The 14,680-nt window shown below is 41.2% G+C and overlaps 1 non-coding gene and 29 pseudogenes across 1 annotated transcript; all 30 read right to left on the bottom strand.

Moving 5' to 3' along the window:
• Nucleotides 1-310: 310 nt before the first annotated feature.
• Nucleotides 311-429, bottom strand: LOC139066743 (5S ribosomal RNA; annotated as a pseudogene).
• Nucleotides 430-782: 353 nt separating this feature from the next.
• LOC139066735 (5S ribosomal RNA) lies at nucleotides 783-901 on the bottom strand (annotated as a pseudogene).
• A 353-nt stretch (nucleotides 902-1,254) lies between these two features.
• LOC139067377 (5S ribosomal RNA) lies at nucleotides 1,255-1,373 on the bottom strand (annotated as a pseudogene).
• Nucleotides 1,374-1,728: 355 nt separating this feature from the next.
• Nucleotides 1,729-1,847, bottom strand: LOC139067612 (5S ribosomal RNA; annotated as a pseudogene).
• A 355-nt stretch (nucleotides 1,848-2,202) lies between these two features.
• On the bottom strand, nucleotides 2,203-2,322 carry LOC139067181 (5S ribosomal RNA; annotated as a pseudogene).
• A 355-nt stretch (nucleotides 2,323-2,677) lies between these two features.
• Nucleotides 2,678-2,796, bottom strand: LOC139068137 (5S ribosomal RNA; annotated as a pseudogene).
• A 353-nt stretch (nucleotides 2,797-3,149) lies between these two features.
• LOC139067101 (5S ribosomal RNA) lies at nucleotides 3,150-3,268 on the bottom strand (annotated as a pseudogene).
• Nucleotides 3,269-3,623: 355 nt separating this feature from the next.
• On the bottom strand, nucleotides 3,624-3,742 carry LOC139067733 (5S ribosomal RNA; annotated as a pseudogene).
• An 815-nt stretch (nucleotides 3,743-4,557) lies between these two features.
• On the bottom strand, nucleotides 4,558-4,676 carry LOC139067281 (5S ribosomal RNA; annotated as a pseudogene).
• Nucleotides 4,677-5,029: 353 nt separating this feature from the next.
• Nucleotides 5,030-5,148, bottom strand: LOC139067571 (5S ribosomal RNA; annotated as a pseudogene).
• A 355-nt stretch (nucleotides 5,149-5,503) lies between these two features.
• LOC139068349 (5S ribosomal RNA) lies at nucleotides 5,504-5,622 on the bottom strand. Its single transcript, XR_011519948.1, has one exon. It is a non-coding gene; the product is annotated as a 5S ribosomal RNA (ribosomal RNA).
• Nucleotides 5,623-5,975: 353 nt separating this feature from the next.
• LOC139067034 (5S ribosomal RNA) lies at nucleotides 5,976-6,094 on the bottom strand (annotated as a pseudogene).
• Nucleotides 6,095-6,448: 354 nt separating this feature from the next.
• LOC139067644 (5S ribosomal RNA) lies at nucleotides 6,449-6,567 on the bottom strand (annotated as a pseudogene).
• Nucleotides 6,568-6,920: 353 nt separating this feature from the next.
• On the bottom strand, nucleotides 6,921-7,039 carry LOC139067587 (5S ribosomal RNA; annotated as a pseudogene).
• A 346-nt stretch (nucleotides 7,040-7,385) lies between these two features.
• On the bottom strand, nucleotides 7,386-7,504 carry LOC139067280 (5S ribosomal RNA; annotated as a pseudogene).
• Nucleotides 7,505-7,857: 353 nt separating this feature from the next.
• LOC139067456 (5S ribosomal RNA) lies at nucleotides 7,858-7,976 on the bottom strand (annotated as a pseudogene).
• Nucleotides 7,977-8,332: 356 nt separating this feature from the next.
• On the bottom strand, nucleotides 8,333-8,451 carry LOC139067236 (5S ribosomal RNA; annotated as a pseudogene).
• Nucleotides 8,452-8,803: 352 nt separating this feature from the next.
• LOC139067422 (5S ribosomal RNA) lies at nucleotides 8,804-8,922 on the bottom strand (annotated as a pseudogene).
• Nucleotides 8,923-9,276: 354 nt separating this feature from the next.
• On the bottom strand, nucleotides 9,277-9,395 carry LOC139067488 (5S ribosomal RNA; annotated as a pseudogene).
• A 354-nt stretch (nucleotides 9,396-9,749) lies between these two features.
• On the bottom strand, nucleotides 9,750-9,868 carry LOC139067789 (5S ribosomal RNA; annotated as a pseudogene).
• A 353-nt stretch (nucleotides 9,869-10,221) lies between these two features.
• Nucleotides 10,222-10,340, bottom strand: LOC139067235 (5S ribosomal RNA; annotated as a pseudogene).
• Nucleotides 10,341-10,692: 352 nt separating this feature from the next.
• Nucleotides 10,693-10,811, bottom strand: LOC139067852 (5S ribosomal RNA; annotated as a pseudogene).
• Nucleotides 10,812-11,165: 354 nt separating this feature from the next.
• Nucleotides 11,166-11,284, bottom strand: LOC139067627 (5S ribosomal RNA; annotated as a pseudogene).
• A 354-nt stretch (nucleotides 11,285-11,638) lies between these two features.
• On the bottom strand, nucleotides 11,639-11,757 carry LOC139067711 (5S ribosomal RNA; annotated as a pseudogene).
• Nucleotides 11,758-12,110: 353 nt separating this feature from the next.
• On the bottom strand, nucleotides 12,111-12,229 carry LOC139067570 (5S ribosomal RNA; annotated as a pseudogene).
• A 355-nt stretch (nucleotides 12,230-12,584) lies between these two features.
• On the bottom strand, nucleotides 12,585-12,703 carry LOC139067616 (5S ribosomal RNA; annotated as a pseudogene).
• Nucleotides 12,704-13,056: 353 nt separating this feature from the next.
• LOC139067420 (5S ribosomal RNA) lies at nucleotides 13,057-13,175 on the bottom strand (annotated as a pseudogene).
• Nucleotides 13,176-13,529: 354 nt separating this feature from the next.
• Nucleotides 13,530-13,648, bottom strand: LOC139067626 (5S ribosomal RNA; annotated as a pseudogene).
• A 354-nt stretch (nucleotides 13,649-14,002) lies between these two features.
• LOC139067595 (5S ribosomal RNA) lies at nucleotides 14,003-14,121 on the bottom strand (annotated as a pseudogene).
• A 353-nt stretch (nucleotides 14,122-14,474) lies between these two features.
• Nucleotides 14,475-14,593, bottom strand: LOC139067568 (5S ribosomal RNA; annotated as a pseudogene).
• Between the last annotated feature and the right edge of the window lie 87 nt (nucleotides 14,594-14,680).

Below are 14,680 nucleotides of genomic sequence, written 5' to 3'. Positions count from 1 at the left end.
GTCAAGGTATGATTGCGTCGCCCACTGCAAAGACTAGATTCTTGCATACAGAGGTAAAAGGCTAAGTTAAACAGTTGTCTTCATCATTGTTGCTCTTCTTTAGACTCTAACAATTGGCTCCCACCCCATTTCTTGTCTCTAAAATGCCAGCACTGAGACATTATTGCTAGGGACAAATCAAAGGAGGTTTATTACCAACAAGTGTGTGCAGTTCGTGTGGAACACCTGGCTTTAAAATTATTCAATGACGAAGCTGTTCAAAGCTGTGGTGAAGTGAAAAAAACTGTATTTTATAACAAATTAGTGAAAAAGCTTACAGCACCTGGTATTCCCAAGAGGTCTCCCATACAGGTACTGACCAGGCCCAACCCTGGATTGCTTCCGAGATCAGACGGGATCGGGCTTTTACAGGGTGGTATGGCCGTAAGTGAAGAAAACACCTTGAAAAATCTCTGAAAAATCCCTTGTGTATATGTCAAGGTATGATTGTGTCGCCCACTGCAAAGACTAGATTCTTGCATATGGAGGTAAAAGGCTAAGTTAAACAGTTGTCTTCATCACTGTTGATCTTTTTTCGAGTAACAATCGGCTCCCACCCCATTTCTTGTCTCTAAAATGCCAGCACTGAGACATTATTGCTAGGGACAAATCAAAGGAGGTTTATTACCAACAAGTGTGTGCAGTTCGTGTGGAACACCTGGCTTTAAAATTATTCAATGACGAAGCTGTTCCAAGATGTGGTGAAGTGAAAAAAACTGTATTTTATAACAAATTAGTGAAAAAGCTTACAGCACCTGGTATTCCCAAGAGGTCTCCCATACTGGTACTGACCAGGCCCAACCCTGGATTGCTTCTGAGATCAGACGGGATCGGGCTTTTTCAGGGTGGTATGGCCGTAAGCGAATGACACACCTTGAAAAATCTCTGAAAAATCCCTTGTGTATATGTCAAAGTATGATTGTGTCACCCACTGCAAAGACTAGATTCTTGCATATGGAGGTAAAAGGCTAAGTTAAACAGTTGTCTTCATCACTGTTGCTCTTTTTTCGAGTAACAATCGGCTCCCACCCCATTTCTTGTCTCTAAAATGCCAGCACTGAGACATTATTGCTAGGGACAAATCAAAGGAGGTTTATTACCAACAAGTGTGTGCAGTTCGTGTGGAACACCTGGCTTTAAAATTATTCCATGACGAAGCTGTTCAAAGATGTGGTTAAGTGAAAAAAACTGTATTTTATAACAAATTAGTGAAAAAGCTTACAGCACCTGGTATTCCCAAGAGGTCTCCTATACAGGTACAGACCAGGCCCAACCCTGGATTGATTCCGAGATCAGAGGGGATCGGGCTTTTTAAGGGTGGTATGGCTGTAAGCGAAGGAAAAACCTTGAAACATCTCTGGAAAATCCCTTGTGTATTTGTCAAGGAATGATTGTGTCGCCCACTGCAAAGACTAGATTCTTGCATATAGAGGTAAAAGGCTAATTTAAACAGTTGTCTTCATCATTGTTGCTCTTCTTTAGACTCTAACAATTAGCTCCCACCCCATTTCTTGTCTCTAAAATGCCAGCACTGAGACATTATTGCTAGGGACAAATAAAAGGAGGTTTATTACCAACAAGTTTGTGCAGTTCGTGTGGAACACCTGGCTTTAAAATTATTCAATGACGAAGCTGTTCAAAGATGAGGTGAAGTGAAAAAAACTGTATTTTATAACAAATTAGTGAAAAAGCTTACAGTACCTGGTATTCCCAATAGGTCTCCCATACAGGTACTGACCAGGCCCAACCCTGGATTGCTTCCGAGATCAGACGGGATCAGGCTTTTTCTGGGTGGTATGGCTGTAAGCGAAGGAAAAACCTTGAAAAATCTCTGAAAAATCCCTTGTGTATTTGTCAAGGTATGATTGTGTCGCCCACTGCAAAGACTAGATTCTTGCATATAGAGGTAAAAGGCTAAGTTAAACAGTTGTCTTCATCATTGTTGCTCTTCTTTAGACTCTAACAATTGGCTCCCACCCCATTTCTTGTCTCTAAAATGCCAGCACTGAGACATTATTGCTAGGGACAAATCAAAGGAGGTTTATTTCCAACAAGTGTGTGCAGTTCGTGTGGAACACCTGGCTTTAAAATTATTCAATGACGAAGCTGTTCAAAGCTGTGGTGAAGTGAAAAAAACTGTATTTTATAACAAATTAGTGAAAAAGCTTACAGCACCTGGTATTCCCAAGAGGTCTCCCATACAGGTACTGACCAGGCCCAACCCTGGATTGCTTCCGAGATCAGACGGGATCGGGGTTTTGTCAGGGTGGTATGGCCGAAAGCGAAGGAAAAACCTTGAAAAATCTCTGAAAAATCCCTTTTGTATTTGTCAAGGTTTGATTGTGTCGCCCACTGCAAAGGCTAGATTCTTGCATATAGAGGTAAAAGGCTAAGTTAAACAGTTGTCTTCATCATTGTTGCTCTTCTTTAGACTCTAACAATTGGCTCCCACCCCATTTCTTGTCTCTAAAATGCCAGCACTGAGACATTATTGCTAGGGACAAATCAAAGGAGGTTTATTTCCAACAAGTGTGTGCAGTTCGTGTGGAACACCTGGCTTTAAAATTATTCAATGACGAAGCTGTTCAAAGCTGTGGTGAAGTGAAAAAAACTGTATTTTATAACAAATTAGTGAAAAAGCTTAGAGCACCTGGTATTCCCAAGAGGTCTCCCATACAGGTACTGACCAGGCCCAACCCTCGAATGCTTCCGAGATCAGACGGGATTTGGCTTTTTCAGGGTGGTATGGCTGTAAGCAATGAAAAAACCTTGAAAAATCTCTGAAAAATCCCTTGTGTATTTGTCAAAGTATGATTGTGTCGCCCACTGCAAAGATTAGATTCTTGCATATGGAGGTAAAAGGCTAAGTTAAACAGTTGTCTTCATCACTGTTGCTCTTTTTTCGAGTAACAATCGGCTCCCACTCCATTTCTTGTCTCTTAAATGCCAGCACTGAGACATTATTGCTAGAGACAAATCAAAGGAGGTTTATTACCAACAAGTGTGTGCAGTTCGTGTGGAACACCTGGCTTTAAAATTATTCAATGACGAAGCTGTTCAAAGATGTGGTGAAGAGAAAAAAACTGTATTTTATAACAAATTAGTGAAAAAGCTTACAGCACCTGGTATTCCCAAGAGGTCTCCTATACAGGTACTGACCAGGCCCAACCCTGGATTGATTCCGAGATCAGAGGGGATCGGGCTTTTTAAGGGTGGTATGGCTGTAAGCGAAGGAAAAACCTTGAAACATCTCTGGAAAATCCCTTGTGTATTTGTCAAGGAATGATTGTGTCGCCCACTGCAAAGACTAGATTCTTGCATATAGAGGTAAAAGGCTAATTTAAACAGTTGTCTTCATCATTGTTGCTCTTCTTTAGACTCTAACAATTAGCTCCCACCCCATTTCTTGTCTCTAAAATGCCAGCACTGAGACATTATTGCTAGGTACAAATAAAAGGAGGTTTATTACCAACAAGTGTGTGCAGTTCGTGTGGAACACCTGGCTTTAAAATTATTCAATGACGAAGCTGTTCAAAGATGAGGTGAAGTGAAAAAAACTGTATTTTATAACAAATTAGTGAAAAAGCTTACAGTACCTGGTATCCCCAATAGGTCTCCCATACAGGTACTGACCAGGCCCAACCCTGGATTGCTTCCGAGATCAGACGGGATCGGGCTTTTTCTGGGTGGTATGGCCGTAAGCGAAAAACACACCTTGAAAAATCTCTTAAAAATCCCTTGTGTATATGTCAAAGTATGATTGTGTCGCCCACTGCAAAGACTAGATTCTTGCATATGGAGGTAAAAGGCTAAGTTAAACAGTTGTCTTCATCACTGTTGCTCTTTTTTCGAGTAACAATCGGCTCCCACCCCATTTCTTGTCTCTAAAATGCCAGCACTGAGACATTATTGCTAGGGGCAAATCAAAGGAGGTTTATTACCAACAAGTGTGTGCAGTTCGTGTGGAACACCTGGCTTTAAAATTATTCAATGACGAAGCTGTTCAAAGATGTGGTGAAGTGAAAAAAACTGTATTTTATAACAAATTAGTGAAAAAGCTTACAGAACCTGGTATTCCCAAGAGGTCTCCCATACAGGTACAGACCAGGCCAGTTCCGAGATCAGAGGGGATCAGGCTTTTTCAGGGTGGTATGGCTGTAAGCGAAGGAAAAACCTTGAAAAATCTCTGAAAAATCCCTTGTGTATTTGTCAAGGTATGATTGCGTCGCCCACTGCAAAGACTAGATTCTTGCATACAGAGGTAAAAGGCTAAGTTAAACAGTTGTCTTCATCATTGTTGCTCTTCTTTAGACTCTAACAATTGGCTCCCACCCCATTTCTTGTCTCTAAAATGCCAGCACTGAGACATTATTGCTAGGGACAAATCAAAGGAGGTTTATTACCAACAAGTGTGTGCAGTTCGTGTGGAACACCTGGCTTTAAAATTATTCAATGACGAAGCTGTTCAAAGCTGTGGTGAAGTGAAAAAAACTGTATTTTATAACAAATTAGTGAAAAAGCTTACAGCACCTGGTATTCCCAAGAGGTCTCCCATACAGGTACTGACCAGGCCCAACCGTGGATTGCTTCCGAGATCAGACGGGATCTGGCTTTTTCAGGGTGGTATGGCTGTAAGCAATGGAAAAACCTTGAAAAATCTCTGAAAAATCCCTTGTGTATTTGTCAAAGTATGATTGTGTCGCCCACTGCAAAGACTAGATTCTTGCATATGGAGGTAAAAGGCTAAGTTAAACAGTTGTCTTCATCACTGTTGCTCTTTTTTCGAGTAACAATCGGCTCCCACTCCATTTCTTGTCTCTAAAATGCCAGCACTGAGACATTATTGTTAGGGACAAATCAAACTAGGTTTATGACCAACAAGTGTGTGCAGTTCGTGTGGAACACCTGGCTTTAAAATTATTCAATGACGAAGCTGTTCAAAGATGTGGTGAAGTGAAAAAAACTGTATTTTATAACAAATTAGTGAAAAAGCTTACAGCATCTGGTATTCCCAAGAGGTCTCCCATACAGGTACTGACCAGGCCCAACCCTGTATTGATTCCAAGATCAGAGGGGATCGGGCTTTTTCAGGGTGGTATGACTGTAAGAGAAGGAAAAACAATGAAAAATCTCTGAAAAATCCCTTGTGTATTTGTCAAGGTATGATTGTGTCGCCCACTGCAAAGACTAGATTCTTGCATATAGAGGTAAAAGGCTAAGTTAAACAGTTGTCTTCATCATTGTTGCTCTTCTTTAGACTCTAACAATTGGCTCCCACCCCATTTCTTGTCTCTAAAATGCCAGCACTGAGACATTATTGCTAGGGATGAATCAAAGGAGGTTTATTACCAACAAGTGTGTGCAGTTCGTGTGGAACACCTGGCTTTAAAATTATTCAATGACGAAGCTGTTCATAGCTGTGGTGAAGTGAAAAAAACTGTATTTTATAACAAATTAGTGAAAAAGCTTACAGCACCTGGTATTCCCAAGAGGTCTCCCATACAGGTACTGACCAGGCCCAACCCTGGATTGATTCCGAGATCAGACGGGATCGGGCTTTTTCAGGGTGGTATGGCCGTAAGCGATGGGAAAATCTTGAAAAATCTCTGAAAAATCCCTTGTGTATATGTCAAAGTATGATTGTGTCGCTCGCTGCAAAGACTAGATTCTTGCATATGGAGGTAAAAGGCTAAGTTAAACAGTTGTCTTCATCACTGTTGCTCTTTTTTCGAGTAACAATCGGCTCCCACCCCATTTCTTGTCTCTAAAATGCCAGCACTGAGACATTATTGCTAGGGACAAATCAAAGGAGGTTTATTACCAACAAGTGTGTGCAGTTCGTGTGGAACACCTGGCTTTAAAATTATTCAAGGACGAAGCTGTTCAAAGCTGTGGTGAAGTGAAAAAAACTGTATTTTATAACAAATTAGTGAAAAAGCTTACAGCACCTGGTATTCCCAAGAGGTCTCCCATACAGGTACTGACCAGGCCCATACCTGGATTGCTTCCGAGATCAGACGGGATCGGGCTTTTTCAGGGTGGTATGGCCGTAAGCGAAGGACACACCTTGAAAAATCTCTGAAAAATCCCTTGTGTATAAGTCAAAGTATGATTGTGTCGCCCACTGCAAAGACTAGATTCTTGCATATGGAGGTAAAAGGCTAAGTTAAACAGTTGTCTTCATCACTGTTGCTCTTTTTTCGAGTAACAATAGGCTGCCACCCCATTTCTTGTCTCTAAAATGCCAGCACTGAGACATTATTGCTAGGGACAAATCAAAGGAGGTTTATTACCAACAAGTGTGTGCAGTTCGTGTGGAACACCTGGCTTTAAAATTATTCAATGACAAAGCTAATCAAAGCTGTGGTGAAGTGAGAAAAAACTGTATTTTATAACAAATTAGTGAAAAAGCTTACAGCACCTGGTATTCCCAAGAGGTCTCCCATACAGGTACTGACCAGGCCCAAACCTGGATTGCTTCCGAGATCAGACGGAATCGGCCTTTTTCAGGGTGGTATGGCCGTAAGCGAAGGACACACCTTGAAAAATCTCTGAAAAATCCCTTGTGTATATGTCAAAGTATGATTGTGTCGCCCACTGCAAAGACTAGATTCTTGCATATGGAGGTAAAAGGCTAAGTTAAACAGTTGTCTTCATCACTGTTGCTCTTTTTTTGAGTAACAATTGGCTCCCACCCCATTTCTTGTCTCTAAAATGCCAGCACTGAGACATTATTGCTAGGGACAAATCAAAGGAGGTTTATTACCAACAAGTGTGTGCAGTTCGTGTGGAACACCTGGCTTTAAAATTATTCAATGACGAAGCTGTTCAAAGATGTGGTGAAGTGAAAAAAACTGTATTTTATAACAAATTAGTGAAAAAGCTTACAGCACCTGGTATTCCCAAGAGGTCTCCCATACAGGTACTGACCAGGCCCAACCCTCGATTGATTCCGAGATCAGAGGGGATCGGGCTTTTTCAGGGTTGTATGGCTGTAAGCGAAGGAAAAATCTCTGAAAAATCCCTTGTGTATTTGTCAAGGTATGATTGTGTCGCCCACTGCAAAGACTAGATTCTTGCACATAGAGGTAAAAGGCTAAGTTAAACAGTTGTCTTCATCATTGTTGCTCTTCTTTAGACTCTAACAATTGGCTCCCATCCCATTTCTTGTCTCTAAAATGCCAGCACTGAGACATTATTGCTAGGGACAAATCAAAGGAGGTTTATTACCAACAAGTGTGTGCAGTTCGTGTGGAACACCTGGCTTTAAAATTATTCAATGACGAAGCTGTTCAAAGCTGTGGTGAAGTGAAAAAAAACTGTATTTTATAACAAATTAGTGAAAAAGCTTACAGCACCTGGTATTCCCAAGAGGTCTCCCATACAGGTACTGACCAGGCCCAACCGTGGATTGCTTCCGAGATCAGACGGGATCTGGCTTTTTCAGGGTGGTATGGCTGTAAGCAATGGAAAAACCTTGAAAAATCTCTGAAAAATCCCTTGTGTATTTGTCAAAGTATGATTGTGTCGCCCACTGCAAAGACTAGATTCTTGCATATGGAGGTAAAAGGCTAAGTTAAACAGTTGTCTTCATCACTGTTGCTCTTTTTTCGAGTAACAATCGGCTCCCACTCCATTTCTTGTCTCTAAAATGCCAGCACTGAGACATTATTGTTAGGGACAAATCAAACTAGTTTTATGACCAACAAGTGTGTGCAGTTCGTGTGGAACACCTGGCTTTAAAATTATTCAATGATGAAGCTGTTCAAAGATGTGGTGAAGTGAAAAAAACTGTATTTTATAACAAATTAGTGAAAAAGCTTACAGCATCTGGTATTCCCAAGAGGTCTCCCATACAGGTACTGACCAGGCCCAACCCTGTATTGATTCCAAGATCAGAGGGGATCGGGCTTTTTCAGGGTGGTATGGCTGTAAGAGAAGGAAAAACAATGAAAAATCTCTGAAAAATCCCTTGTGTATTTGTCAAAGGTATGATTGTGTCACCCACTGCAAAGACTAGATTCTTGCATATAGAGGTAAAAGGCTAAGTTAAACAGTTGTCTTCATCATTGTTGCTCTTCTTTAGACTCTAACAATTGGCTCCCACCCCATTTCTTGTCTCTAAAATGCCAGCACTGAGACATTATTGCTAGGGATGAATCAAAGGAGGTTTATTACCAACAAGTGTGTGCAGTTCGTGTGGAACACCTGGCTTTAAAATTATTCAATGACGAAGCTGTTCATAGCTGTGGTGAAGTGAAAAAAACTGTATTTTATAACAAATTAGTGAAAAAGCTTACAGCACCTGGTATTCCCAAGAGGTCTCCCATACAGGTACTGACCAGGCCCAACCCTGGATTGATTCCGAGATCAGACGGGATCGGGCTTTTTCAGCGTGGTATGGCCGTGAGTGATGGGAAAATCTTGAAAAATCTATGAAAAATCCCTTGTGTATATGTCAAAGTATGATTGTGTCGCTCACTGCAAAGACTAGATTCTTGCATATGGAGGTAAAAGGCTAAGTTAAACAGTTGTCTTCATCACTGTTGCTCTTTTTTCGAGTAACAATCGGCTCCCACCCCATTTCTTGTCTCTAAAATGCCAGCACTGAGACATTATTGCTAGGGACAAATCAAAGGAGGTTTATGACCAACAAGTGTGTGCAGTTTGTGTGGAACACCTGGCTTTAAAATTATTCAAGGACGAAGCTGTTCAAAGCTGTGGTGAAGTGAAAAAACTGTATTTTATAACAAATTAGTGAAAAAGCTTACAGCACCTGCTATTCCCAATAGGTCTCCCATACAGGTACTGACCAGGCCCAACCCTGGATTGCTTCCGAGATCAGACGGGATCGGGCTTTTTCTGGGTGGTATGGCCGTAAGCAAAAACACACCTTGAAAAATCTCTGAAAAATCCCTTGTGTATATGTCAAAGTATGATTGTGTCGCCCACTGCAAAGACTAGATTCTTGCATATGGAGGTAAAAGGCTAAGTTGAACAGTTGTCTTCATCATTGTTGCTCTTCTTTAGACTCTAACAATTGGCTCCCACCCCATTTCTTGTCTCTAAAATGCCAGCACTGAGACATTATTGCTAGGGACAAATCAAAGGAGGTTTATTACCAACAAGTGTGTGCAGTTCGTGTGGAACACCTGGCTTTAAAATTATTCAAGGACGAAGCTGTTCAAAGCTGTGGTGAAGTGAAAAAAACTGTATTTTATAACAAATTAGTGAAAAAGCTTACAGCACCTGGTATTCCCAAGAGGTCTCCTATACAGGTACTGACCAGGCCCATACCTGGATTGCTTCCGAGATCAGACGGGATCGGGCTTTTTCAGGGTGGTATGGCCGTAAGCGAAGGACACACCTTGAAAAATCTCTGAAAAATCCCTTGTGTATAAGTCAAAGTATGATTGTGTCGCCCACTGCAAAGACTAGATTCTTGCATATGGAGGTAAAAGGCTAAGTTAAACAGTTGTCTTCATCACTGTTGCTCTTTTTTCGAGTAACAATAGGCTGCCACCCCATTTCTTGTCTCTAAAATGCCAGCACTGAGACATTATTGCTAGGGACAAATCAAAGGAGGTTTATTACCAACAAGTGTGTGCAGTTCGTGTGGAACACCTGGCTTTAAAATTATTCAATGACAAAGCTAATCAAAGCTGTGGTGAAGTGAGAAAAAACTGTATTTTATAACAAATTAGTGAAAAAGCTTACAGCACCTGGTATTCCCAAGAGGTCTCCCATACAGGTACTGACCAGGCCCAAACCTGGATTGCTTCCGAGATCAGACGGAATCGGCCTTTTTAAGGGTGGTATGGCCGTAAGCGAAGGACACACCTTGAAAAATCTCTGAAAAATCCCTTGTGTATATGTCAAAGTATGATTGTGTCGCCCACTGCAAAGACTAGATTCTTGCATATGGAGGTAAAAGGCTAAGTTAAACAGTTGTCTTCATCACTGTTGCTCTTTTTTTGAGTAACAATTGGCTCCCACCCCATTTCTTGTCTCTAAAATGCCAGCACTGAGACATTATTGCTAGGGACAAATCAAAGGAGGTTTATTACCAACAAGTGTGTGCAGTTCGTGTGGAACACCTGGCTTTAAAATTATTCAATGACGAAGCTGTTCAAAGATGTGGTGAAGTGAAAAAAACTGTATTTTATAACAAATTAGTGAAAAAGCTTACAGCACCTGGTATTCCCAAGAGGTCTCCCATACAGGTACTGACCAGGCCCAACCCTGGATTGATTCCGAGATCAGACGGGATCGGGCTTTTTCAGCGTGGTATGGCCGTGAGTGATGGGAAAATCTTGAAAAATCTATGAAAAATCCCTTGTGTATATGTCAAAGTATGATTGTGTCGCTCACTGCAAAGACTAGATTCTTGCATATGGAGGTAAAAGGCTAAGTTAAACAGTTGTCTTCATCACTGTTGCTCTTTTTTCGAGTAACAATCGGCTCCCACCCCATTTCTTGTCTCTAAAATGCCAGCACTGAGACATTATTGCTAGGGACAAATCAAAGGAGGTTTATGACCAACAAGTGTGTGCAGTTTGTGTGGAACACCTGGCTTTAAAATTATTCAAGGACGAAGCTGTTCAAAGCTGTGGTGAAGTGAAAAAACTGTATTTTATAACAAATTAGTGAAAAAGCTTACAGCACCTGCTATTCCCAATAGGTCTCCCATACAGGTACTGACCAGGCCCAACCCTGGATTGCTTCCAAGATCAGACGGGATCGGGCTTTTTCTGGGTGGTATGGCCGCAAGCAAAAACACACCTTGAAAAATCTCTGAAAAATCCCTTGTGTATATGTCAAAGTATGATTGTGTCGCCCACTGCAAAGACTAGATTCTTGCATATGGAGGTAAAAGGCTAAGTTAAACAGTTGTCTTCATCATTGTTGCTCTTCTTTAGACTCTAACAATTGGCTCCCACCCCATTTCTTGTCTCTAAAATGCCAGCACTGAGACATTATTGCTAGGGACAAATCAAAGGAGGTTTATTACCAACAAGTGAGTGCAGTTCGTGTGGAACACCTGGCTTTAAAATTATTCAATGACGAAGCTGTTCAAAGATGCGGTGAAGTGAAAAAAACTGTATTTTATAACAAATTAGTGAAAAAGCTTACAGCACCTGGTACTTCCAAAAGGTCTCCCATACAGGTACTGACCAGGCCCAAACCTGGATTGATTCCGAGATCAGAGGGGATCGGGCTTTTTCAGGGTGGTATGGCTGTAAGCGAAGGAAAAACCTTGAAAAATCTCTGAAAAATCCCTTGTGTATTTGTCAAGGTATGATTGTGTCGCCCACTGCAAAGACTAGATTCTTGCATATAGAGGTAAAAGGCTAAGTTAAACAGTTGTCTTCATCATTGTTGCTCTTCTTGACTCTAACAATTGGCTCCCACCCCATTTCTTGTCTCTAAAATGCCAGCACTGAGACATTATTGCTAGGGACAAATCAAAGGAGGTTTATTACCAACAAGTGTGTGCAGTTCGTGTGGAACACCTGGCTTTAAAATTATTCAATGACGAAGCTGTTCAAAGCTGTGGTGAAGTGAAAAAAAACTGTATTTTATAACAAATTAGTGAAAAAGCTTACAGCCCCTGGTATTCCCAAGAGGTCTCCCATACAGGTACTGACCAGGCCCAACCGTGGATTACTTTCGAGATCAGACGGGATCTGGCTTTTTCAGGGTGGTATGGCTGTAAGCAATGGAAAAACCTTGAAAAATCTCAGAAAAATCCCTTGTGTATTTGTCAAAGTATGATTGTGTCGCCCACTGCAAAGACTAGATTCTTGCATATGGAGGTAAAAGGCTAAGTTAAACAGTTGTCTTCATCACTGTTGCTCTTTTTTCGAGTAACAATCGGCTCCCACTCCATTTCTTGTCTCTAAAATGCCAGCACTGAGACATTATTGTTAGGGACAAATCAAACTAGGTTTATGACCAACAAGTGTGTGCAGTTCGTGTGGAACACCTGGCTTTAAAATTATTCAATGACGAAGCTGTTCAAAGATGTGGTGAAGTGAAAAAAACTGTATTTTATAACAAATTAGTGAAAAAGCTTACAGCATCTGGTATTCCCAAGAGGTCTCCCATACAGGTACTGACCAGGCCCAACCCTGTATTGATTCCAAGATCAGAGGGGATCGGGCTTTTTCAGGGTGGTATGACTGTAAGAGAAGGAAAAACAATGAAAAATCTCTGAAAAATCCCTTGTGTATTTGTCAAGGTATGATTGTGTCGCCCACTGCAAAGACTAGATTCTTGCATATAGAGGTAAAAGGCTAAGTTAAACAGTTGTCTTCATCATTGTTGCTCTTCTTTAGACTCTAACAATTGGCTCCCACCCCATTTCTTGTCTCTAAAATGCCAGCACTGAGACATTATTGCTAGGGATGAATCAAAGGAGGTTTATTACCAACAAGTGTGTGCAGTTCGTGTGGAACACCTGGCTTTAAAATTATTCAATGACGAAGCTGTTCATAGCTGTGGTGAAGTGAAAAAAACTGTATTTTATAACAAATTAGTGAAAAAGCTTACAGCACCTGGTATTCCCAAGAGGTCTCCCATACAGGTACTGACCAGGCCCAACCCTGGATTGACTCCGAGATCAGACGGGATCGGGCTTTTTCAGCGTGGTATGGCCGTGAGTGATGGGAAAATCTTGAAAAATCTATGAAAAATCCCTTGTGTATATGTCAAAGTATGATTGTGTCGCTCACTGCAAAGACTAGATTCTTGCATATGGAGGTAAAAGGCTAAGTTAAACAGTTGTCTTCATCACTGTTGCTCTTTTTTCGAGTAACAATCGGCTCCCACCCCATTTCTTGTCTCTAAAATGCCAGCACTGAGACATTATTGCTAGGGACAAATCAAAGGAGGTTTATTACCAACAAGTGTGTGCAGTTTGTGTGGAACACCTGGCTTTAAAATTATTCAAGGACGAAGCTGTTCAAAGCTGTGGTGAAGTGAAAAAAACTGTATTTTATAACAAATTAGTGAAAAAGCTTACAGCACCTGCTATTCCCAATAGGTCTCCCATACAGGTACTGACCAGGCCCAACCCTGGATTGCTTCCGAGATCAGACGGGATCGGGCTTTTTCTGGGTGGTATGGCCGTAAGCAAAAACACACCTTGAAAAATCTCTGAAAAATCCCTTGTGTATATGTCAAAGTATGATTGTGTCGCCCACTGCAAAGACTAGATTCTTGCATATGGAGGTAAAAGGCTAAGTTAAACAGTTGTCTTCATCATTGTTGCTCTTCTTTAGACTCTAACAATTGGCTCCCACCCCATTTCTTGTCTCTAAAATGCCAGCACTGAGACATTATTGCTAGGGACAAATCAAAGGAGGTTTATTACCAACAAGTGAGTGCAGTTCGTGTGGAACACCTGGCTTTAAAATTATTCAATGACGAAGCTGTTCAAAGATGCGGTGAAGTGAAAAAAACTGTATTTTATAACAAATTAGTGAAAAAGCTTACAGCACCTGGTACTTCCAAAAGGTCTCCCATACAGGTACTGACCAGGCCCAAACCTGGATTGATTCCGAGATCAGAGGGGATCGGGCTTTTTCAGGGTGGTATGGCTGTAAGCGAAGGAAAAACCTTGAAAAATCTCTGAAAAATCCCTTGTGTATTTGTCAAGGTATGATTGTGTCGCCCACTGCAAAGACTAGATTCTTGCATATAGAGGTAAAAGGCTAAGTTAAACAGTTGTCTTCATCATTGTTGCTCTTCTTGACTCTAACAATTGGCTCCCACCCCATTTCTTGTCTCTAAAATGCCAGCACTGAGACATTATTGCTAGGGACAAATCAAAGGAGGTTTATTACCAACAAGTGTGTGCAGTTCGTGTGGAACACCTGGCTTTAAAATTATTCAATGACGAAGCTGTTCAAAGCTGTGGTGAAGTGAAAAAAAACTGTATTTTATAACAAATTAGTGAAAAAGCTTACAGCACCTGGTATTCCCAAGAGGTCTACCATACAGGTACTGACCAGGCCCAACCGTGGATTGCTTCCGAGATCAGACGGGATCTGGCTTTTTCAGGGTGGTATGGCTGTAAGCAATGGAAAAACCTTGAAAAATCTCGGAAAAATCCCTTGTGTATTTGTCAAAGTATGATTGTGTCGCCCACTGCAAAGACTAGATTCTTGCATATGGAGGTAAAAGGCTAAGTTAAACAGTTGTCTTCATCACTGTTGCTCTTTTTTCGAGTAACAATCGGCTCCCACTCCATTTCTTGTCTCTAAAATGCCAGCACTGAGACATTATTGTTAGGGACAAATCAAACTAGGTTTATGACCAACAAGTGTGTGCAGTTCGTGTGGAACACCTGGCTTTAAAATTATTCAATGACGAAGCTGTTCAAAGATGTGGTGAAGTGAAAAAAACTGTATTTTATAACAAATTAGTGAAAAAGCTTACAGCATCTGGTATTCCCAAGAGGTCTCCCATACAGGTACTGACCAGGCCCAACCCTGTATTGATTCCAAGATCAGAGGGGATCGGGCTTTTTCAGGGTGGTATGACTGTAAGAGAAGGAAAAACAATGAAAAATCTCTGAAAAATCCCTTGTGTATTTGTCAAGGTATGATTGTGTCGCCCACTGCAAAGACTAGATTCT

The sequence above is a fragment of the Nothobranchius furzeri genome, chromosome 2 (assembly GCF_043380555.1).
Source record: "Nothobranchius furzeri strain GRZ-AD chromosome 2, NfurGRZ-RIMD1, whole genome shotgun sequence".
In the NCBI taxonomy this organism is placed as follows: Eukaryota; Metazoa; Chordata; class Actinopteri; order Cyprinodontiformes; family Nothobranchiidae; genus Nothobranchius; species Nothobranchius furzeri.
The sequence above is the reverse complement of the archived record's forward strand: the minus strand, read 5'-3'. Positions and strand labels throughout refer to the sequence as shown.